Source organism: Triticum urartu, chromosome 3A (assembly GCF_056163025.1).
Source record: "Triticum urartu cultivar PI428250 chromosome 3A, HENAU_Tu73, whole genome shotgun sequence".
Lineage (NCBI taxonomy): Eukaryota > Viridiplantae > Streptophyta > Magnoliopsida > Poales > Poaceae > Triticum > Triticum urartu.
In genome coordinates, this window is record NC_141875.1 from 34,934,941 (window position 1) to 34,960,712 (window position 25,772).

The window sequence follows — 25,772 nt, forward strand, 5'->3', positions numbered from 1 at the left end:
AAATATTTTATGTTATGTAAAATTACAAACGTAAAAATATAGTCTAAAATACACATAAACTGTAAATTTTCTTGTCTTATGACCTATATTTTTAATTTCTTATGTCAAATTTTACGTAGTGAATCAATAGAAATGTAACTATTTGAATTCCAAATGTAATTTAATTCTGAAATGATTGTAAGATTACCTCGGGTGAAAAATAACTTATTCTGCACCCTGGGTGATGAATATATATATATATATATATATATATATATATATTATGATCGGTTCTACTAGAAATTCTATTTATATATATGCATAACGTGTACAATATGTAGTATCGTAAAATACCAGTAAACGAAAAATAATTAAATGGAAAACACAAAATTAAATGAAAAAGAAATCATAAACCCAAAACCTCCCCAACATTTTAATACCGGTTGGTGACACCAACCGGTACTAAAGGTCTCCCTGCCCCCGAAGCTGGCTCGTGCCACGTGGTTGCCCTTTAGCACCGGTTCGTGCTGAACCGGTACTAAAGGGGGGGCCTTTAGTGCCCACATTTTAGTGCCGGTTACCGAACCGGCCCTAAAGGGCCTTACGAACCGGTGCTATTGCCCGGTTCTGCACTAGTGCCTTCCACGACTCCCGTTCCCATTCTCATAGCGACGACGCATGTCTTCCAAGAAAGGCCACCAATCCCGCTGCCCTAGGTACCGACTTGTCTTATTTCTTTCAATTTTGCAGTTCAAAACTATACAATGCAAAACAATTGATACTCTTACTTGGAAGCAGATTTGTCACTACTTAGCTCCTCCATAACTCATGATGCTTCAGGCTGTAGAGTATACAGCCTCAAAGACGGCACAGTGAAGAAGATCGAGGGGCTTGGGCAGGGGCACTGCAGCTTCTACCCGCCAGCAACATGGATCACGCCTTCCATCACATGATGGCTATAGTTGACGTCTAAATTACTGAAATTCGACGCTTGGGTGCAATTTGAATTTGCCTGGCAGTAGAGAACCTTTTCTCTCTTTGTAAACAAACCAAGAATTCATATGAACCAGTGTAACTATGACAAAATATTTTTCTTTTTAATGGAAGTAAAATAAAAAAATGGAAGCAATTCTCTAGTTGATGGAAACAAGATCATGATGCTTCCGAAACATGTGAAATATTTTTTGTTTTTTGAGAAGAAGGTTCGAAGCGGTCGTCTAGTCAATGGAAACAAGATCCTGATGCCTATAAAAATATGTGGAATATTTTTCCTTTTTGACGAAAAAGGTTCGAAGCAATTCTCTAGTCGATGAAAGCAAGATCGTGATGCTTCCGAAACAAGTGGAACGTTTTTCTTTTTTGAGAGAAGAATGGTCGAAGCAGTCATCTAGTCGATGGAAGCAAGATCGTGATGCTTCCAAAACATGTGAAATATTTTTCTTTTCTAACAGAAGAAGGTTCGAAGTAGTCGTCTAGTCGATGGAAGCAAGACCGTGATGCTTCTAAAACAAGTGGAATATTCTTCCTTTTTGACGGGAGAAGGTTAGAAGGAATTCTCTAGTCGATCGAAGCAAAGATCGCGATGCTTCCGAAACATGTGGAATTTTAAAAAAAATTACAGAAGGTTCGAAGTAGTCATCTAGCCGATGGAAGCAAGATCATGATGCTTCTAAAACTTGTGGAATATTTTTCCTTTTTGACAGAAGAAAGTTCAAAGCAATTCTCTAATAGTATATAAAAGCAAGAGCGTGATTCTTCTTAAACATGTGAAATATTTTTTTTACGGAAGCATATTTGAAGCAATTCTCTATTTGTTTAGGGGGCCTGATAGGCGCCGGCGCGCCGGCCCAAATTTGGGCCGGTCGCTACCCAGCTGTGCGATCCAGCAGCTAAACAACTGTTCGATTCACCCCCTCACCCCCACGTCATCGTCTTCTTCCCCCGTCTCCTTCAGTTTCAGATCCACTCGTCCGATGCGAGATGCCTCTGCCCCAGCCACCGCGTGCGTGTGCCCCCGGCGAGGCCCGACAGCACCGACGTCCTCCCCCACGCCGCCGCGCTCGCGTTGGTCTCCCGCGCTCGCTGTCTTCCATTTGTCTTCCATCGTCAGATGAAGCACGCCATCTCAGAAAAAAAATAAAAAATGAATGTATGTAGCAAAAATTCCATAGGTCGTAGCAAAAAGAAATGACGGTTGCAACACAAAATCATCTTCGCCGCCGTTGAGCTTGCAGCTCCACCATGAAAAAATGATGTAGCAAAAATCCTCGACGGACGTAGAAAAAACTACAATGGTTGCAGCAAAAAAGGTTGCCGCTGTTCGCAGGACATAGCTCGACTATGAATAAATTTAGCAAAAAATGAAACGATTGTAGCAAATCAAATCACCGATGGTAGGAAAAACATACACCAGTTACAACAAAAACACATGCGTCGCTGCTGACGGCCGCAACAAAAAACTTTGCCGGATCCAGCAAATCTAGTAGCCGGTTCCAGCAAATCAACTCGGGGGTTCCAGCAAAAGAATACCTCCACCGCCATGGATGCAGCGACTTGAATCCTCGGTTGTAACAAATCGAGTAGCCGGTTCCAGCAATTTTCTTCATTGGTTCCAGCACCGGCGTGGCCGGATTCCAGCACGGCGCGTCGATGGTTAGCACGGCGACGGTTCCAGCACGGGAACCTGTCCCCTTGCAGCACGACACATCGCCAGGTCCAGAGCGCCGCCGTCTGTGGCCATGGATCGTGGGGGATAGACTAAGGGGGAGGTTCAAGGGGTGGCGCAGGCTAACCGGAGTGGCTTGCTCGCCGGCGTGGAGTCAGAGGAAAAAGGAGGGAGGGATTTCATGGTGGACTAGGATTTGGGAGGAGAGATGCGAGGCATGAGGAAAGAGAAGTGCGTGGAGGATAGACTTTCTAAAGGAAGCGGCGGGTGGGCGATGAGCTGTGTGTGTGGCCCCATGAGCATAGCTGGGAAAGCGACCAGCCAAGCGTTGGGCCAGCACGCCGAACCCAAACGATTCCCTTTGTTTAGTCGATGGGAGAAAGATCTTGATGCTTCTTAAACATAATATAACGGTAGGACAAAAAATTCAAAAATATTGGAGCAGACATTCACCGCATAACCATCGCAAAAAAAAGACATTCACCGCATAAGCAAATTCTCTAATCAATGGAAGCATAAAGTAATTACAAACAAAAGTAGAAGCATGTCAATCTGATGCAAATTTGGCGTTGCCGCGTTGGTTAAAGGTTTTGCTTCCTACTCCCTCCGTTCCAAAATACTTGACTTCCATTTTTCTAAAAATGGATGTATCTATATACTAAAACATGTCTAGATACATCTATATTTTTGAAACGATATTTCGAATTATTTGTATGAGCTCGAGGATGGACCCTTCTCTCCCCCTCCCCTCCCCCTCGGTTGAAGCGGCGAGACCGCCATTAAAGCCAACTCCACCTCCCACCCACCCCCGCATCTCACCGAGTCCTCCCCGCCCCAGATCCCCATCTGAGTATCCACATGGCTGGAGCGCTTCGACGCGGCGTTCGGGTTCATCGGCTTATGCCGGCGGCGTGGATAGCGGAGCCACGGGCACTTCCACCCCCCGCGGTGGCTCAGCTGCCCGAGATCGACCCGAACTTGCCGGAGGCCCGCCGCGAGATGCGTCGGGTGGTGCGGGAGCGCTTCCCTGACCGTGAAGAGTGGGGGGAGATCTACATGCACATCCTCCGCCATGCGAACTTCATCGAGCGCACGCGCTTCATCAGCGACGACGGCTGCGAGGAGGTGGAACTGCTGTTTTGGGCGATCCAGGAGGCGGAGTCGCCGGATCCGCTGCAGGCTGCCCGTTGGGAGAACTTCAGGACGGCGAATCCTTCGAGGCTCAACATCAGGCCACCATCGTGAAGGAAATATGCCCTAGAGGCAATAATAAAGTTATTATTAATTTCCTTATATCATGATAAAAGTTTACTATTCATGCTAGAATTGTATTAACCGGAAACATATTACATGTGTGAATACATAGACAAACAGAGTGTCACTAGTATGCCTCTACTTGACTAGCTCGTTAATCAAAGATGGTTATGTTTCCTAACCATGGACAAAGAGTTATCATTTGATTAACGGGATCACATCATTAGTTGAATGATTTGATTGACATGACCCATTCCATTAGCTTAGCATCCGATCGTTTAGTATGTTGCTATTGCTTTCTTCATGACTTATACATGTTCCTATGACTATGAGATTATGTAACTCCCGTGTGCCGGAGGAACACTTTGTGTGCTACCAAACATCACAACATAACTGGGTGATTATAAAGGTGCTCTACAGGTGTCTCCAACGGTACATGTTGGGTTGACGTATTTCGAGATTAGGATTTGTCACTCCGATCATCGGAGAGGTATCTCTGGGCCCTCTCGGTACTTCACATCACTTAAGCCTTGCAAGCATTGCGACTAATGAGTTAGTTGCGGGATGATGTATTATGGAACGAGTAAAGAGACTTGCTGGTAACGAGATTGAACTAGGTATTGGATACCGACGATCGAATCTCGGGCAAGTAACATACCGATGACAAAGGGAACAATGTATGTTGTTATGTGGTCTGACCGATAAAAGATCTTCGTAGAATATGTAGGAACCAATATGGGCATCCAGGTCCCGCTATTGGTTATTGACCGGAGACGTGTCTCGGTCATGTCTACATTGTTCTCGAACCCGTCGGGTCCGCACGCTTAAGGTTTCGATGACAGTTATATTATGAGTTTATACGTTTTGATGTACCGAAGGTTGTTCGGAGTCCCGGATGAGATCACGGACATGACGAGGAGTCTCGAAATGGTCGAGACATAAAGATTGATATATTGGAAGCCTATGTTTGGATATCGGAAGTGTTCCGGGTGAAATCAGGATTTTACCGGAGTACCGGGAAGGTTACCGGAACCCCCCGGGAGCTATATGGGCCTTAGTGGGCCTTAGTGGAAGAAGAGGAGAGGCGGCCAGGGCTGGGCCGCGCGCCCCTCCCCCCTCGTCCGAATAGGACAAGGAGAGAGGGGGCCGGTGCCCCCCTCCTTCTCTCTCTCTCTTTTCCACCTCACGAATCCTATTCCAACTAGGATTGGGGGGGAAGTCTTACTCCTGGAGGGAGTAGGACTCCTCCTGGCGCGCCCTATGATGGCCGGCCAGCCTCCCCCTCTTGAACCTTTATATACAGAGGCAGGGGCACCCCTAGAGACACAAGTTGATCCACGTGATCATATTCTTAGCCGTGTGCGGTGCCCCCTTCCACCATAGTCCTCGATAATATTGTAGCGGTGCTTAGGCGAAGCCCTGCGACAGTAGTACATCAAGATCGTCACCACGCCGTCGTGCTGACGGAACTCTTCCCCGACACTTTGCTGGATCGGAGTCCGGGGATCGTCATCGAGCTGAACGTGTGCTAGAACTCGGAGGTGCCGTAGTTTCGGTGCTTGATCGGTCGGGCCGTGGAGACGTACGACTACATCAACCAAACGCTTCAGTTGTCGATCTACAAGGGTACGTAGATCACACTCCCCCCTCCCGTTGCTATGCATCACCATGATCTTGCGTGTGCGTAGGAAATTTTTTGAAATTACTACGTTCCACAACAGTGGCATCCGAGCCTAGGTTTTATGTGTTGATGTTATATGCACGAGTAGAACACAAGTGAGTTGTGGGCGATATAAGTCATACTGCTTACCAGCATGTCATACTTTGGTTCGGCGGTATTGTTGGACGAAGCGGCCCGGACCGACATTACGCGTACGCTTACGCGAGACCGGTTCTCCCGACGTGCTTTGCACATAGGTGGCTTGCGGGTGACAGTTTCTCCAACTTTAGTTGAACCAAGTGTGGCTACGCCCGGTCCTTGCGAAGGTTAAAACAGCACCAACTTGACAAACTATCGTTGTGGTTTTGATGCGTAGGTAAGATTGGTTCTTGCTTAAGCCCGTAGCAGCCACGTAAAACTTGCAACAACAAAGTAGAGGACGTCTAACTTGTTTTTGCAGGGCATGTTGTGATGTGATATGGTCAAGACATGATGCTAAATTTTATTGTATGAGATGATCATGTTTTGTAACCGAGTTATCGGCAACTGGCAGGAGCCATATGGTTATTGCTTTATTGTATGCAATGCAACCGCGCTGTAATGCTTTACTTTATCACTAAGCGGTAGCGATTGTCGTGGAAGCATAAGATTGGCGAGACGACAACGATGCTACGATGGAGATCAAGGTGTCGCGCCGGTGACGATGGTGATCATGACGGTGCTTCGGAGATGGAGATCACAGGCACAAGATGATGATGGCCATATCATATCACTTATATTGATTGCATGTGATGTTTATCTTTTATGCATCTTATCTTGCTTTGATTGACGGTAGCATTATAAGATGATCTCTCACTAAATTATCAAGATAAAAGTGTTCTCCCTGAGTATGCACCGTTGCCAAAGTTCGTCGTGCCTAGACACCACGTGATGATCGGGTGTGATAAGCTCTATGTCCATCTACAACGGGTGCAAGCCAGTTTTGCACACGCAGAATACCTAGGTTAAACTTGACGAGCCTAGCATATGCAGATATGGCCTCGGAACACGGAGACCGAAAGGTCGAGCGTGAATCATATAGTAGATATGATCAACATAGCGTGAATCATATAGTAGATTAGAGGGATGTCTATCTAAGTGGGAGTTCTTAAGTAATATGATTAAACTGAACTTAAATTTATCATGAACTTAGTACCTGATAGTACCTTGCTTATGTATGTTTGATTGTAGATAGATGGCCCGTGCTGTTGTTCCCTTGAATTTTAATGCGTTCCTTGAGAAAGCAAAGTTGAAAGACGATGGTAGCAATTACACGGACTGGGTCCGTAACTTGAGGATTATCCTCATTGCTGCACAGAAGAATTACGTCCTGGAAGCACCGCTGGGTGCCAGGCCTGCTGCTGGAGCAACGCCAGATGTTATGAATGTCTGGCAGAGCAAAGCTGATGACTACTCGATAGTTCAGTGTGCCATGCTTTACGGCTTAGAATCGGGACTTCAACGACGTTTTGAACGTCATGGAGCATATGAGATGTTCCAGGAGTTGAAGTTAATATTTCAAGCAAATGCCCGGATTGAGAGATATGAAGTCTCCAATAAGTTCTATAGCTGCAAGATGGAGGAGAACAGTTCTGTCAGTGAGCATATACTCAAAATGTCTGGGTATAATAATCACTTGATTCAGATGGGAGTTAATCTTCCAGATGATTGCGTCATTGACAAAATTCTCCAATCACTGCCACCAAGCTACAAGAGCTTCGTGATGAACTATAATATGCAAGGGATGAATAAGACTATTCCCGAGCTCTTCGCAATGCTAAAAGCTGCGGAGGTAGAAATCAAAAAGGAGCATCAAGTGTTGATGGTCAACAAGACCACTAGTTTCAAGAAAAAGGGCAAAGGGAAGAAGGGGAACTTCAAGAAGAACAGCAAGCAAGTTGCTGCTCAAGAGAAGAAACCCAAGTCTGGACCTAAGCCTGAAACTGAGTGCTTCTACTGCAAGCAGACTGGTCACTGGAAGCGGAACTGCCCCAAGTATTTGGCGGATAAGAAGGATGGCAAGGTGAACAAAGGTATATGTGATATACATGTTATTGATGTGTACCTTACTAGAGCTCGCAGTAGCACCTGGGTATTTGATACTGGTTCTGTTGCTAATATTTGCAACTCGAAACAGGGACTACGGATTAAGCGAACACTGGCAAAGGACGAGGTGACGATGCGCGTAGGAAATGGTTCCAAAGTCGATGTGATCGCGGTCGGCACGCTACCTCTACATCTACCTTCGGGATTAGTATTAGACCTAAATAATTGTTATTTGGTGCCAGCGTTGAGCATGAACATTATATCTAGATCTTGTTTAATGCGAGACGGTTATTCATTTAAATCAGAGAATAATGGTTGTTCTATTTATATGAGTAATATCTTTTATGGTCATGCACCTTTGAAGAGTGGTCTATTTTTGATGAATCTCGATAGTAGTAACACAATATTCATAATGTTGAAGCCAAAAGATGCAGAGTTGATAATGATAGTGCAACTTATTTGTGGCACTGCCGTTTAGGTCATATCGGTATAAAGCGCATGAAGAAACTCCATACTGATGGACTTTTGGAACCACTTGATTATGAATCACTTGGTACTTGCGAACCGTGCCTCATGGGCAAGATGACTAAAACACCGTTCTCCGGTACTATGGAGAGAGCAACATATTTGTTGGAAATCATACATACAGATGTATGTGGTCCAATTAATATTGAGGCTCGTAGCGGATATCGTTATTTTCTCACCTTCACAGATGACTTAAGCAGATATGGGTATATCTACTTAATGAAACATAAGTCTGAAACATTTGAAAAGTTCAAAGAATTTCAGAGTGAAGTAGAAAATCATCGTAACAAGAAAATAAAGTTTCTACGATCTGATCGTGGAGGAGGATATTTGAGTTACGAGTTTGGTGTACATTTGAAACAATGCGGAATAGTTTCGCAACTCACGCCACCCGGAACACCACAGCGTAATAGTGTGTCCGAACGTCGTAATCGTACTTTACTAGATATGGTGCGATCTATGATGTCTCTTACTGATTTACCGCTATCGTTTTGGGGTTATGCTTTAGAGACGGCTGCATTCACGTTAAATAGGGCACCATCAAAATCCGTTGAGACGACGCCTTATGAACTATGGTTTGGCAAGAAACCAAAGTTGTCGTTTCTTAAAGTTTGGGGCTGCGATGCTTATGTGAAAAAGCTTCAACCTGATAAGCTCGAACCCAAATCGGAGAAATGTGTCTTCATAGGATACCCAAAGGAGACTGTTGGGTACCCTTCTATCATAGATCCGAAGGCAAGACATTCGTTGCTAAGAATGGATCCTTTCCAGAGAAGGAGTTTCTCTCGAAAGAAGTGAGAGGGAGGAAAGTAGAACTTGACGAGGTAACTGTACCTGCTCCCTTATTGGAAAGTAGTACATCACAGAAACCTGTTTCTGCGACACCTACACCAATTAGTGAGGAAGCTAATGATAATGATCATGAAACTTCAGAACAAGATACTACTGAACCTCGTAGATCAACCAGAGTAAGAACCGCGCCAGATTGGTACGGTAATCCTGTTCTGAAAATCATGCTACTAGATCATGATGAACCTACGAACTATGAAGAAGCGATGGTGAGCCCAGATTCCGCAAAATGGCTTGAAGCCATGAAATCTGAGATGGGATCCATGTATGAGAACAAAGTATGGACTTTGGTTGACTTGCCCGATGATCGGCAAGCAATTGAGAATAAATGGATCTTCAAGAAGAAGACTGACGCTGACGGTAATATTACTGTCTACAAAGCTCAACTTGTCGCAAAAGGTTTTCGATAAGTTCAAGGGGTTGACTACGATGAGACCTTCTCACCCGTAGCGATGCTTAAGTCTGTCCGAATCATGTTAGCAATTTCCGCATTTTATGATTATGAAATTTGGCAGATGGATGTCAAAACTGCATTCCTGAATGGATTTCTGGAAGAAGAGTTGTATATGATGCAACCGGAAGGTTTTGTCGATCCAAAGCGAGCTAACAAAGTGTGCAAGCTCCAGCGATCCATTTATGGACTGGTGCAAGCCTCTCGGAGTTGGAATAAACGCTTTGATAGTGTGATCAAAGCATTTGGTTTTATACAGACTTTTGGAGAAGCCTGTATTTACAAGAAAGTGAGTGGGAGCTCTGTAGCATTTCTGATATTATATGTGGATGACATATTACTGATTGGAAATGATATAGAATTTCTAGATAGCATAAAGGGATACTTGAATAAGAGTTTTTCAATGAAAGACCTCAGTGAAGCTGCTTACATATTAGGCATAAATATCTATAGAGATAGATCAAGACGCTTAATTGGACTTTCACAAAGCACATACCTTGACAAGATTTTGAAGAAGTTCAAAATGGATCAAGCAAAGAAAGGGTTCTTGCCTGTGTTACAAGGTGTGAAGTGGAGTCAGACTCAATGCCCGACCACTGCAGAAGATAGAGAGAAAATGAAAGATGTTCCCTATGCTTCAGCCATAGGCTCTATCATGTATGCAATGCTGTGTACCAGACCTGATGTGTGACTTGCTATAAGTCTAGCAGGGAGGTACCAAAGTAATCCAGGAGTGGATCACTGGACAGCGGTCAAGAACATCCTGAAGTACCTGAAAAGGACTAAGGATATGTTTCTCGTATATGGAGGTGACAAAGAGCTCATCGTAAATGGTTACGTTGATGCAAGCTTTGACACTGATCCGGACGATTCTAAATCGCAAACCGGATACGTGTTTACATTAAACGGTGGAGCTGTCAGTTGGTGCAGTTCTAAACAAAGCGTCGTGGCGGGATCTACATGTGAAGCGGAGTACATAGCTGCTTCGGAAGCAGCAAATGAAGGAGTCTGGATGAAGGAGTTCATATCCGATCTAGGTGTCATACCTAGTGCATCGGGTCCAATGAAAATCTTTTGTGACAATACTGGTGCAATTGCCTTGGCAAAGGAATCCAGATTTCACAAAAGAACCAAGCACATCAAAAGACGCTTCAATTCCATCCGGGATCTAGTCCAGGTGGGAGACATAGAGATTTACAAGATACAGACGGATCTGAATATTGCAGACCCGTTGACTAAGCCTCTTCCACCAGCAAAACATGATCAGCACCAAAGCTCCATGGGTGTTAGAATCATTACTGTGTAATCTAGATTATTGACTCTAGTGCAAGTGGGAGACTGAAGGAAATATGCCCTAGAGGCAATAATAAAGTTATTATTTATTTCCTTATATCATGATAAAAGTTTATTATTCATGCTAGAATTGTATTAACCGGAAACATAATACATGTGTGAATACATAGACAAACAGAGTGTCACTAGTATACCTCTACTTGACTAGCTCGTTAATCAAAGATGGTTATGTTTCCTAACCATGGACAAAGAGTTGTCATTTGATTAACGGGATCACATCATTAGTTGAATGATTTGATTAACATGACCCATTCCATTAGCTTAGCATCCGATCGTTTAGTATGCTGCTATTGCTTTCTTCATGACTTATACATGTTCCTATGACTATGAGATTATGTAACTCCCGTGTGCCGGAGGAACACTTTGTGTGCTACCAAACGTCACAACGTAACTGGGTGATTATAAAGTTGCTCTACAGGTGTCTCCAAAGGTACATGTTGGGCTGACGTATTTCGAGATTAGGATTTGTCACTCCGATCGTCGGAGAGGTATCTCTGGGCCCTCTCGGTAATGCACATCACTTAAGCCTTGCAAGCATTGCAACTAATGAGTTAGTTGCGGGATGATGTATTACGGAACGAGTAAAGATACTTGCCGGTAACGAGATTGAACTAGGTATTGGATACCGACGATCGAATCTCGGGCAAGTAACATACCGATGACAAAGGGAACAACGTATGTTGTTATGCGATCTGACCGATAAAAGATCTTTGTAGAATATGTAGGAACCAATATGGGCATCCAGGTCCCGCTATTGGTTATTGACCGGAGACGTGTCTCGGTCATGTCTACATTGTTCTCGAACTCGTAGGGTCCGCACGCTTAAGGTTTCGATGACAGTTATATTATGAGTTTATACGTTTTGATGTACCGAAGGTTGTTCGGAGTCCCGGATGATATCACGGACATGACGAGGAGTCTCGAAATGGTCGAGACATAAAGATTGATATATTGGAAGCCTATGTTTGGATATCGGAAGTGTTCCGGGTGAAATCGGGATTTTACCAGAGTACCGGGAAGGTTACCGGAACCCCCCGGGAGCTATATGGGCCTTAGTGGGCCTTAGTGGAAGAAGAGGAGAGGCGGCCAGGGCTGGGCCGCGCGCCCCTCCCCCCTCGTCCGAATAGGACAAGGAGAGAGGGGGCCGGCGCCCCCCTCCTTCTCTCTCTCTCTCTTTTCCACCTCACGAATCCTATTCCAACTAGGATTGGGGGGGAAGTCCTACTCCCGGAGGGAGTAGGACTCCTCCTGGCGCGCCCTATGATGGCCGGCCGGCCTCCCCCTCTTGAACCTTTATATACGGAGGAAGGGGCACCCCTAGAGACACAAGTTGATCCACGTGATCATATTCTTAGCCGTGTGCGGTGCCCCCTTCCACCATAGTCCTCGATAATATTGTAGCGGTGCTTAGGCGAAGCCCTGCGACAGTAGTACATCAAGATCGTCACCACGCCGTCGTGCTGACGGAACTCTTCCCTGACACTTTGCTGGATCGGAGTCCGGAGATCGTCATCGAGCTGAACGTGTGCTAGAACTCGGAGGTGCCGTAGTTTCGGTGCTTGATCGGTCGGGCCGTGGAGATGTACGACTACGTCAACCAAACGCTTCCGTTGTCGATCTACAAGGGTACGTAGATCACACTCTCCCCTCTCGTTGCTATGCATCACCATGATCTTGCGTGTGCGTAGGAAAATGTTTGAAATTACTACGTTCCCCAACACATCGTGGGAGGGAATCGCCAACATCCCGCCGGAGTTCATCCCGCTGGGGACAGTTTGGCCCCCACGCCGCCAGTAGATCGGCTGCCCCAACTGGTTCAGACGCAGCGACGACCCATCGATCCCCCGCCTTGGCCTGGTGAGTTAGGTTTGCACCTTCGTGCTAATTCGACTATTAAGTCTCGTTTGAGGAATTTTCGTTTGCGCCATCGTGGGATTCAGGCTTGTCATGATCAGATTTCTCAAACGCATCTTCAGGATTTTGGGTTAGATTCGAGGGTTCTCCCTCCTGTTGTTAGTAATAGTAAGGATTCCTTTGCTGCTTCTGCAGCTAGTGAGACCTCGTCGGAGTTGATCTCCGGCGAGGGGCTTGGCCTTAGTTTAAAAGCTATCCGAAAAGTTGGGGAGGAGCCGCTCTGTCATGCCCCTTCTCTAAATCCAGGTGTCAATGGCCCCACACTCAATTTACGTGTTGTGGGCGAGAAAGCGGGAAGGGCGAGGGGAATACATAAAACTGATTCCCTAGATAATGTGGAGGAGCACTTTGGCTAGCTCTGGCTCATTCCCTCCCCCCCCTTGCCGCCGCCACCCTAGAAACCCTACCCTGCAACCACAAGTTCCAACGAAAACCGGATTCCTTTGCTGGATCCGGAGAGATTTGGTTGATAAAAACTCCTTCTCGACTGCGGATTGTTTCCATGCGTCCCGTCGACCATTTGATCCACCTCCAAAACAAATCAAAGTTGTTCGTGAAGGAATTGGCCCTGGTTCAATCTCTTTTGCGGAAGCTGTCAAGCGAGGGGTGAAGATGGCCGAACGCCATGCAGGAGGGAGCGGCAATCTTGCTGCTGGTCAGTCAAAAGGAGTGGGGCAGAAACCCACTTCTTTTGTTGGGCGGAAAACAACTGTCCCTGTCGCAAAGGAATCTGTCCCTTCCCCCAAACCTACCAGATCTACAACATCCACTGCTGGTTCCGCTCAGGTACAATCATCCCAGTCCATCGAGGTCGATGTGGAACAAGTCTTTGATCCTAGGTATAAGGACATGATTTGTTTTAATTGTGGTGGACCTGGCCATTATGTGGGGAATTGCGTGAAGCCAGAAGCCTGCTTTATTTGTCAACAGAATCCCAATGTGAATAATTGTGCCACGTGGTCTAAGATTCAACCTACTGCTGCCTTTTTTGGTAGTGGAGCTCAAGGCCTTGGTTTCTACCATGTAGATGTTCCTGTCACAAATGAGTCGAAATGGCTAAATTTCCATAATTGTGCGGTGGTTAACATTCTGAAAGGAGAAGTGGACTGTGCTAAGCTGATGGAACTGTTATCTGCTACTTTTGCAAAACTAAACACTGGCCTTGGCAAATCAGAGGGCTCTCCAGTAAGACGTTTTTAGTTAGATTTCCCCCTTGGAAGAAAGTGGAGGACCTCATCGAATTACCTGGGTTCTCCCTGCCGCAAGATGTGAATGTGACACTGACTGAATGGAAAGGGGGGTGTGAGCCTTTTGGAGAGTTGATTGAAGCATGGGTGCTGATTGAGGGGATTCCTCCCAAGTGGTGTACCTGGAAGGTGTTTGCCCAAATTGCTTCACTGTTTGGAGTGCTTACAGATGTGGACTGGAATGGTATGTTTAGAACTTTCTTTGAGAATGTCAGAATCAAAATAGCCTGCAGAGACCCAACCAAGATTCCTTTTGAGAGATTGATTGAGATGAAGAAAAAACTGTTTCTACTTGGTTTTACTATGGAAGGTTTTGAGCAAGCGGGAGGTGTTGACTCTGTCATTGACTTGGATGAGGATGAGGATGGTAATGAGGAGGATGAGGGTGCTGAGGAAGAACAGACTGAAAAAGAGAATGGATCTCAAGAGGAGCATGCTTCTGAAGGATCAGGTGAAGATGATCAGGCAATTGATGAACTAGACAAAGCTAATTTTACAACTAAACAGTTAACTTCAAACAAGTCTGATAGTCAAAAGGGGGTGGTTACACCTATGGGATATAGAAATGATACTGATCAAGAGGAGTTCATCATGAAGTATGCTTTGGCTTCTGTTGATTCTGAGGATTCATCATCTGCTGGGCACACTGGCTTTGCTGGTATCCTCAAAGAACAAAACCACATTTCTGATGGGAAGGAAAAGAAAGAGGGGAAAATGAGGATTCCAGAAACTCCACTTGGGGAAAATGCTGCTTACATAACGCCTGAGAAGAAAACTGGTAGTATGGAATACTGTGAGGATCTATTAAGATCGGTGGATGTTTCTGACTCTGAAAATGAGGATTCAAAGGAAGAAGAGTTGGGGGTTCTCCCTCTTGAGGCGGTCCAAACCTTACAATGTGAGTCTTGGAAGAGATCACTGATGGAATCGCTTAACCAAACCAAAAATGATGAGAATATCCATGAGAAGAAGCCTAAATGGGGTCCTGTGTTAGCTAAAAGGCCTAAATGGGGTCCATGGCAATGTGAACATTATGGAGAAAGCGGCTGCATATAAAAGGAAGCAGAACTTGGAGATCCCACAAACATTCAAAGGTAAATCCTTTTCTACTATGGATAAATCTGTTCTTGCTAGTCAAATGAGTCAAATGAATTTAATAATTGGGGGTGATAATTAAAAGTCTTTTGCCATTGATGATATGATTGCTGTGGAGAAAGAGAGGTGTTTGGTTTTTGCCAATAATAATCCTGAAATTGTACTTCCTGATAATATTGATTTTGACTATAATGATTTAGCTAGTACACCTAAGGATGTCCTTCCCTTGGAGCCAGTTGGCACTTCTGATGCTACTAGGGGGACACCTGCTGTGCTAACTAAAGCTAGGCCTTGTGGCTTATCCCACCCTTTCAAAATTAATTAGTATGATAGGTCTCATTTGGAACATTAGAGGGCTAGGGCAACATGGGAAGATACAGTGCCTTTGTGATACTATTGCTAAGTCTGATCCTGATTTTATTGGTTTTCAAGAAACAAAGAAGGAACATATTTCTGAGGGTTTCCTCAAAGCTATTGATAGATTTGATAATTTCATATGGCATTGTTTGCCAGCTGATAATACTACTGGGGGGATCCTTGTGGGTTTTAAGAAAATGATTTTTGAGGTGGTGGGTTTTATTAACCAAAATTTTTCCATCCTTGCTACTGTTAGAAATAAAACTGATGGTTTTGTCTGGCAAATGGTACTAGTCTATGGGTCTGCTTATGCTGAACTCAATATTGACTTTATAGCTGAGTTACATGATACGTTATCTAATGCTTCTTATCCTATCATGATTTGTGGTGACTTCAACTTGATCAGGAATGATACAGAAAAAAGTAGCGGTTTAGTTAATCAACAGACTGCTTTTTTGTTTAATGACTGGATCAACAGATGGGCCTTGATGTAGATTTCTATCTCTAACAGGATATTCACATGGTCTAATAACCAGACCTCCCATGTGTTTGCTGTATTAGATAGAGTGTTCATTTCTGTGAACTGGGACGCCCATTTTCCTTTTTCCATCCTGACAGCCCTTCCCAGGGTGGGGAGTGATCATACTCCCTTAGTCATTGATACTGGTGCTAGAACCCCATCCAACCCCAAACCTTTTAGGTTTGAAAAATGGTGGCTCTCCCAGCCAGGCTTTCATCAAATGGTCGAAGATGCCTGGAATTCGGTGTCTTCATCCATATCCTCAGCTGATAACTGGATGCTTAAGACTAGAGTTCTCAGGAAGAAAACTAAAGGATGGAGTATTAATAGAGAGGCTGCATTGAAGAAAAAAAGAGGGCACTCCTTTTGGAGTTTGACAAACTTGATGTGATATCAGAAACCCAACAACTGTCTATCTCTGACTATGACAGGATGAAGGAGATTAAAAAAGAACTGGATGAAGTGTGGAAAAAAGAGGAGACTGCTCTTTGGCAGAGATCTAGGGACAGAAAAGTCTTAGAGGGAGATAGGAATAATGCTTATTTCCAAGCCCTTGCTAACCACAGACATAGGAAGAACCATCTTTCTGAATTAAACAGTCCTGATGGTGTGGTCAATTTGACCCAGGAGATGCTTGAGGTTGCCACGTCTTTTTACAAAGACTTGTTTGCCTTTGAACCAAACATGACATCCATTTGGATGTTGACTTTTTGGCAGAGGATGAGTTAGTCCATGATGGTGAGAGAGAACATTTAGAGAGACCTTTTACTGAAGAGGAAATCAAGCAAGCTGTAATGAGTTCCTATGCTTGTGGTGCCCTGGCCCGGATGGCCTTTCCTTTTTATTTTATCAAACCTTTTGGGAGCTGATTAAAAATGACTTTATGTGGATGGTTAGAGACTTTGAGAGTGGTAGACTTGATATCTATAAATTAAATCATGCCATCATTACTCTTATTCCAAAAATACCTATGGCCAGAGATATGAAGAACTTTAGGCCTATCAGCCTTAGTAACTGTGCTATTAAAATTTTCTCTAAAGCTATGACTACTAGGGTTTCTCCCTTATGTGACAAGCTTATTTCCTCTAACCAAACTGCATTTATCAAAGGCAGATTCATTCTGGAGAGTGTGGTTATGGCCCATGAGGTCATTCATGAAACTCGTAGATCTGGATCTTCTGGCCTGATTCTTAAACTTGACTATGAGAAAGCATATGATAGAGTCAATTGGGACTTCCTGAAAGAAATGCTTCTTTCTAGAGGCTTTGGTAATAAGTGGGTGAATTGGGTGATGTCTACTATCCACCAAGGGACTTTTCAAGTTCGAATCAATGACTCTAATGGTCCCCAGTTCTCTGGGGGAAAAGGATTGAAATAGGGTGATCCTCACTCACCCCTCCTATTTAATCTAGTAGTTGATGTTTTTCTAAAATGCTTCATAAAGCTACTAATAGTGGTTTAATTGGTGGGTTGCTACCCCATGTCTTTCCAGGTGGGGTAGTCAGCCTGCAATATGTTGATGATACCATCTTGTTCCTAGATAACTCTTTGGAGTATGCCAAGAACTTGAAGTGGATTTTATCCTGTTTTGAAAATTTATCTGGTTTGAAAATTAATTTCCATAAAAGTGATCTTCATGCTATTAATATCTCTGATCAATTGTCTAAGGATTTTGCTCAGGTTTTCTGTTGCCAGCTTGGGGATTTCCCCTTTAAGTATCTCGGGGTTCCCCTTCACTTTAAAAAACTTAGAAGGGAGGACCTCCAACCCATTATTGATAGAATTATCAAAAATATCTCTGGATGGTTGGGGAGATTACTCTCTTATAGAGAGAAACTGATTTTACTTACCACTTGCATTGCCAGCATTCCTGCTTACCTAATGTATATTATGAAATTTCCCAAATGGGCTATTGACATGATTACATCTCAAATGTCACACTTCTTTTGGGGGAATATGGGTGATAATCATAAATACCACCTTGCTAATTGGGGGTTGATTTCCATAAGGAAAGAGTTTGGGGGTATGGGGGTTCCAAATTTTAGAGAATTCAACATGGCCCTTCTGGTCTCTTGGGGAAAAAGATTCTATGATGATAGGGATAGTGACTGGAAGAAGATGTTAAACTACAAATATAACACTTCTAGCCCTAATCTCTTTAATACTAGGATGACCCTGGGGTCCCCTTTTATGAAAAGTTTATCCTGGGCTCTTGCAGCGTCAAAAAAATTCTATAGATGGATTCCTGGAGATGGTAAGAGTATTGCCTTCTGGCATGACACCTGGGTTGGGAACTGTTCTCTTAAAACTTCATTTTGGGACTTGTTTACTATCTGTCAACAACAAAACTCTACTCTTGCATAGGTTTGGGTGAATGGGGAACTGCACTTAACTTTTAGAAGGTGTGTGATGGAAAACACTTAAAAAAATGGGAGGAGCTCATCAAAGTGATTGAGCCAATATGTTTGTCTGATTCCCCAGACCAGCCAGTTTGGTTGCTAGAACCATCTAACAAATATTCTGTCAAATCATTCTATAAAATGATTAACTTTGGTGGGATAGTTTCTACTATCAAGGATGATATCTGGAAAATTCGAGTTCCACCCAATATTCATGTTTTTCTCTGGTTGATCTACTATAATAAGAGCTTAACTAGGGATAATCTGGCCAAGCGTAGGCATGTGAATGACATGTCGTGTGTCTTCTGTAATGAACTTGAAACCATCCAGCATTTATATTTTGATCGCATTGTTGCCAGACATGTTTGGGAGGTGGTTGCTGATAGCTTTAATATTTGTGCACCTGAATCTTTTGAACTGATGTCTTCTTTCTGGAAGAGGAGAAAATATTGTGAAGCTTTAAATATTGCTACTGCTGCTACCTTGTGGAGCTTATGGCAATTTCGGAATGATTTTGTTTTCCAGGGGACAAGATGGCGAAGTATACGCTGTGTCTTAGACCTGTTGGGGGCAACGATCAGGCGGTGGAAAATCTTATGCTCAGAGGCTCAGGGTGCGTTTCTTCTCCGGTGTTTAAGACTTTTGGATCATCAAAGGAAGGAATTGCTTAGAATTGCGTGGCGGTGATGCTGCTACCAGGGGCACCGCTGGGTGATGTACTCTAGCCTATCTTAATGTTCTGTCACCTGGTTATGTGCCCTCCCAGTTGGACCCTCTTAAAACTTGTAATAGGGCAGTTTCAGACCTTTGCTTTTCTCTGTCTGTGGCAGCTACTCTCTGGTTGCCGCCGAGCGCTGTTAACAGTATTATGTTGGTTGCCGTTTGCCTTGGCTTAATAAAGTTGGGGCGGGAGAAACCCCTTTCTTTTCAAAAAAAAAACATCTATATTTTAATAAATGAAAGGCACGTATTGTGGAACGGAGGGAGTAACAAGCAAGCTGCCTAAAATCTGTAAGTTGCATCCTAAATCCAAGGGCCAGGAGTGAATATCGCCAAATAATTACACGTAATTAGCGGCCCACTTAACGGCGTGATTTGTGGAAGCAATTTAGGCTGAATTTCGTACATACGAAATAACTGCCCAAGCTCGTATCAGAGGCCAGCGCACACATCAGATTGAATCAATCATAGGGCTCTGGTCTGATGGGAGGCAGGGCATCAGTAGTCTGATGCCTAGCGGTGCCCTTCATATAGTCTCAGCAATTACCGAACATGTTAGCTATGCCTGCAGCTTCATACCTGCTCGACCCGAGGCAAATGAATGGAGCTGCTGGTCGAAAATTAAGGAGAGACCTATAGTCCTTCCACATAGTACTAATCTCATAAGACGCTTACAGAATCTTTTCTTAATTGTACACTAGGATGGATTTATCTACCGTTGCTTTGGAGTTTGGACTCGGCTTTGATCTCAGCATCTTGTGGTACTCACCCCTTTTCCTTCATGCATTTTCTTCTTTGCTTTCTACCAGATCAATCGATTCGATGATATCTCAACATTGCGCCGATCTAGGATTTTATGTTAGGATGGTGCATTAAATGTTTCTTCGGAATCACAAATATAACGGAAAAGGTCCATTTTAAACCCTGAACTCGTAGAGGCTGGTCGTAACGAACCCTCAAGTCGAAATCCCTGTCAATTGCACCCTGAACTATGTAATCTCGGTTTAAATCAAACCCTGACAAATGTCAACCGGGATTTGTCTAGCTGGTGGGCCAAGGAACACCCATCCTCCGTGCTGGGCCAGCCCATTTATTATTTTATTTCATCAAAAACCTATTGGACCGGCAAATAACCAGGAAACGAGCGAACGTACAAATAGCATGAAAAACAAAAGCAAACGAGATGGAGTTGAACACCCGACCTCACGCTAAGTAGCAGCGACGGCAACCACACTAGCTACCTACTCAGTACGTCTATATTGTTCGCGACAGATTTCTTTTTTCTTCAAAGTTTTCAACAATTCTTGGAAATGAATGTGATTTTTAAATACTTTGAATTCTTTAAAAATATACTTTGAACATTTTTCACATACGTTGAAAATTTTTAAATAAAAATTGAACATTTTCGTGATATACGCTGAACATTATTTAATACATGTTGAACATTTTTTTGATATCCATTGAACAATATTTAAATTTTATTAAACATCTTTGTAAGAAAATGATTTTTTGTAGTCAGTTCTATGTTTTAGTTTAGAACCAATATTTGTAAACAGAAAAAAAGAATCAAATAAGGTAACAGAAAGCAAAAAGAAACAGAAAATCGAACAAGGAATATTTTTCGAATCTCCAAAACAAAAATATTCTGAAAAAAATTCAAAATAAGGAACTCTTTTTTCGTGGAAGTTTTCGAATCTGTGAACTTTTTAAAATCCACAAACTCTTTTTCAATTTTACAGCATTGTTAAATCCATGAATTTCTTTTCAAATCCGAGGACTTTTCTTTTTCTTTTTTGTCCCTGGTGGTTAGCTGCGTCGATCAAACAGCACCAGCACGGGGTCGCATGTTCAAGGCACACCCTGCGCTTTTTTTAACCAAAAAGAAAACAAAAGTGGGCCGGCCCAGCAGGAGCAAGGTGTAGCGCCCTTTGTGAATTTTTAGTTCTTAACAGAAAAAAACTAAAGTGGGCTGGCCCAGCAGGAGCAAGGTGTAGCGCCCTTTGTGAATTTTTATTTCTTAATGGAAAAAAACCAAAGCGGGCTGGCCCAACAGGGTGCAGGTTTTGCCCTCAGCGAAATCCCGGCCACCCAAACGACTCAAAGGTTTGATTTAGACTGGGATTGTATAGTTCAGGGTGCAATCTACCGGGATTTCGATTTTGGGGTTCGTTTTGCCAAACGTCTATGAGTTGAGGGTTTAAAATGGATTTTCCCAAATATAACATGTCAATATACATGTATAAACAGCAAATTACAAATCAGTTCATCAGTTATTAACCTACATCAAATCAATTTCTATATTTATCATAGTTTTAAATAGCCGGCTATAGCCCCGCTATAGCTCCGATATAGCTGTTTGAGGATGTTGCCGCTAAATAATTTCATGTATAATTTGCCGCTATAGCCCAGCTACAGATGTTTTTAAGGGTCGCCGCTAAATGCCATAGCCCGCTATTTAAATCATTGATATTTATTGATCACCGACGAATGGATGTACTCTTAAATATATGTTGTTCAGCATATAACAGTACACAGTTGTTCAACATATATTTAGAAAGTAAAATTACATATCAGTTCATTAATTATCATAACAGGGTGCAGCACATTTTTTAATATACATAGAACTTTTTTAATACATAATGAACATGTTTTTAAATACATTGATCACTTTTTTAAATGCATGATGAATTTATTTCAAATAATGCTGACATTTTATTTGGGGGGGGGGGGGGGGGGGGGGATAGGAAGTTTTATTCCGTCAATATAGGATTACAATCAGCTGACAAGAGCTCATCAGTACGCGGAGGCGGAGGGGTCCTCTGTGTGGCCAATAAGTTGTGCTTCCTTATTCTCTATTTTGTTCTTGAGAAATTTTCGAAGAAATAAACTCCTTACCTACCATGCATCAAATTTCTAGTCTCTATAGCTAACTGCCCATAGGCTGAACGGAACCAAAGAATCTGAAGATAAAGTGGACATCGCCAAGGATGAGTCAGACTGAACAATGATCGGCGGGCACAGGCGTTCAATGCCTACAAATATTTTTGTCCCGCTTTATATGTAAAGCAACGAACCACATATAGGTGAAACATACACCACGACATCGCACACCCAAGGTAATAAACAAGGGCACTGAAGATCGGCAACATCAACCCTAAGTGAACAAAAGATGTACAATAAGCACCACTACGGGGATGAAAAAATCCCTCCACGATGAACTAGTCACCGCGAGGCACCACTATGGGGATGACAGATCCCTCCACCGTGAACTAGTTGTTGGGTTTCGTAGTAATTTCAAAAAATTTCCTACGCACACGCAAGATCATGGTAATGCATAGCAACGAGAGGGGAGAGTGTTGTCTACGTACCCACGCAGACCGACTGCGGAAGCGTTGACACAACGTAGAGGAAGTAGTCGTACGTCTTCACGATCCAACCGATCAAGCACCGAAACTACGGCACCTCCGAGTTCGAGCACACGTTCAGCTCGATGACGATCCCCGGACTCCGATCCAGCAAAGTGTCGGGGAAGAGTTCCGTCAGCACGACGGCGTGGTGACGATCTTGATGTACTACAGCAGCAGGGCTTCGCCTAAACTCCGCTACAGTATTATCGAGGACTATGGTGGCTGGGGGCGCCGCACACGGCTAAGGAATAGATCACGTGGATCAACTTGTGTGTTCTTTGGGGTGCCCTGCCTCTGTATATAAAGGACTAGGGGGAGGCTGGCGGGCCAAGAGAGGGCGCGCCAGGAGAGTCCTACTCCCTCTGGGAGTAGGATTCCCCCCCCCCCCAATCCTAGTTGGAATAGGATTCCTTGAGGGGGGAAAGAGAGAGAGGGGGCCGGCCACCTCTCCTAGTCCTAATAGGACTAGGGGAAGGGGGGAGGCGCACAGCCACCTTGGGCTGCCCCTTTCTCCTTTCCACTAAAGCCCACTAAGGCCCATATAGCTCCCGGGGGGTTCCGGTAACCTCCCGGTACTCCGGTAAAATCCCGATTTCACCCGGAACACTTCCGATATCCAAACATAGGCTTCCAATATATCAATCTTTACGTCTCGACCATTTCGAGACTCCTCGTCATGTCTGTGATCACATCCAGGACTCCGAACAACCTTCGGTACATCAAAATGCATAAACTCATAATATAACTGTCATCGTAACCTTAAGCGTGCGGACCCTACGGGTTCGAGAACAATGTATACATGACCGAGACACGTCTCCGGTCAATAACCAATAGTGGGACCTGGATGCCCATATTGGCTCCTACATATTCTACGAAGATCTTTATCGGTCAGACCGCATAACAACATATGTTGTTCCCTTTGTCATCGGTATGTTACTTGCCCGAGATTCGATCGTCGGTATCCAATACCTAGTTCAATCTCGTTACCGGCAAGTCTCTTTACTCGTTCCGTAATACATCATCTCACAACTAACATATTAGTTGTAATGCTTGCAAGGCTTATGTGATGTGCATTACCGAGAGGGCCCAGAGATACCTCTCCGACAATTGGAGTGACAAATCCTAATCTCGAAATACGCCAACCAAACATGTACCTTTGGAGACACCTGTAGTACTCCTTTATAATCACCCAGTTACGTTGTGACGTTTGGTAGTACCCAAAGTGTTCCTCCGGTAAACGGGAGTTGCATAATCTCATAGTTATAGGAACATGTATAAGTCATGAAGAAAGCAATAGCAACATACTAAACGATCGGGTGCTAAGCTAATGGAATGGGTCAGGTCAATCAGATCATTCAACTAATGATGTGACCTCGTTAATCAAATAACAACACTTTGTTCATGGTCAGGAAACATAACCATCTTTGATTAACGAGCTAGTCAAGTAGAGGCATACTAGTGACACTAAGTTTGTCCATGTATTCACACATGTATTATGTTTCCGGTTAATACAATTCTAGCATGAATAATAAATATTTATCATGATATAAGGAAATAAATAATAAATTTATTATTGCCTCTAGGGCATATTTCCTTCAGTCTCCCACTTGCACTAGAGTCAATAATCTAGATTACACTGTAATGATTCTAACACCCATGGAGCCTTGGTGCTGATCATGTTTTGCTCGTGGGAGAGGCTTAGTCAACGGGTCTGCAACATTCAGATCCGTATGTATCTTGCAAATCTCTATGTCTCCCACCTGGACTAGATCCCGGATGGAGTTGAAGCGTCTCTTGATGTGCTTGGTCCTTTTGTGAAATCCGGATTCCTTTGCCAAGGCAATTGCACCAGTATTGTCACAAAAGATTTTCATTGGATCCGATGCACTAGGTATGACACCTAGATCGGATATGAACTCCTTCATCCAGACTCCTTCGTTTGCTGCTTCCGAAGCAGCTATGTACTCCGCTTCACATGTTGATCCCGCTACGACGCTTTGTTTAGAACTGCACCAACTGACAGCTCCACCGTTTAATGTAAACACGTATCCGGTTTGCGATTTAGAATCGTCCGGATCAGTGTCAAAGCTTGCATCAACGTAACCTTTTACGGTGAGTTCTTTGTCACCTCCATATACGAGAAACATATCCTTAGTCCTTTTCAGGTATTTCAGGATGTTCTTGACCGCTGTCCAGTGATCCACTCCTGGATTACTTTGGTACCTCCCTGCTAAACTTATAGCAAGGCACACATCAGGTCTGGTACACAGCATTGCATACATGATAGAGCCTATGGCTGAAGCATAGGGAACATCTTTCATTTTCTCTCTATCTTCTGCAGTGGTCGGGCATTGAGTCTTACTCAGCTTCACACCTTGTAACACAGGCAAGAACCCTTTCTTTGCTTGATCCATTTTGAACTTCTTCAAAACTTTGTCAAGGTATGTGCTTTGTGAAAGTCCAATTAAGCGTCTTGATCTATCTCCATAGATCTTAATGCCTAATATGTAAGCAGCTTCACCGAGGTCTTTCATTGAAAAACTCTTATTCAAGTATCCCTTTATGCTATCCAGAAATTCTATATCATTTCCAATTAGTAATATGTCATCCACATATAATATCAGAAATGCTACAGAGCTCCCACTCACTTTCTTGTAAATACAGGCTTCTCCAAAAGTCTGTATAAAACCAAATGCTTTGATCACACTATCAAAGCGTTTATTCCAACTCCGAGAGGCTTGCACCAGTCCATAAATGGATCGCTGGAGCTTGCGCACTTTGTTAGCTCCCTTTGGATCGACAAAACCTTCCGGTTGCATCATATACAACTCTTCTTCCAGAAATCCATTCAGGAATGCAGTTTTGACATCCATCTGCCAAATTTCATAATCATAAAATGCGGCAATCGCTAACATGATTCGGACAGACTTAAGCATCGCTACAGGTGAGAAAGTCTCATCATAGTCAACCCCTTGAACTTGTCGAAAACCTTTCGCGACAAGTCGAGCTTTGTAGATAGTAACATTACCATCAGCGTCAGTCTTCTTCTTGAAGATCCATTTATTCTCAATTGCTTGCCGATCATCGGGCAAGTCAACCAAAGTCCATACTTTGTTCTCATACATGGATCCCATCTCAGATTTCATGGCTTCAAGCCACTTTGCGGAATCTGGGCTCACCATCGCTTCTTCATAGTTCGTAGGTTCATCATGATCTAGTAGCATGACTTCCAGAACAGGATTACCGTACCACTCTGGTGCGGATCTTACTCTGGTTGATCTACGAGGTTCAG

At 43.7% G+C, this 25,772-nt stretch overlaps 1 pseudogene across 1 annotated transcript; it reads left to right on the forward strand.

Moving 5' to 3' along the window:
* Positions 1-13,101: 13,101 nt before the first annotated feature.
* On the forward strand, positions 13,102-19,270 carry LOC147978226 (uncharacterized; annotated as a pseudogene). The gene is made up of 2 exons (XR_015618034.1): positions 13,102-15,076; positions 18,879-19,270. The product of XR_015618034.1 is annotated as an uncharacterized LOC147978226 (transcript).
* Positions 19,271-25,772: the final 6,502 nt, after the last annotated feature.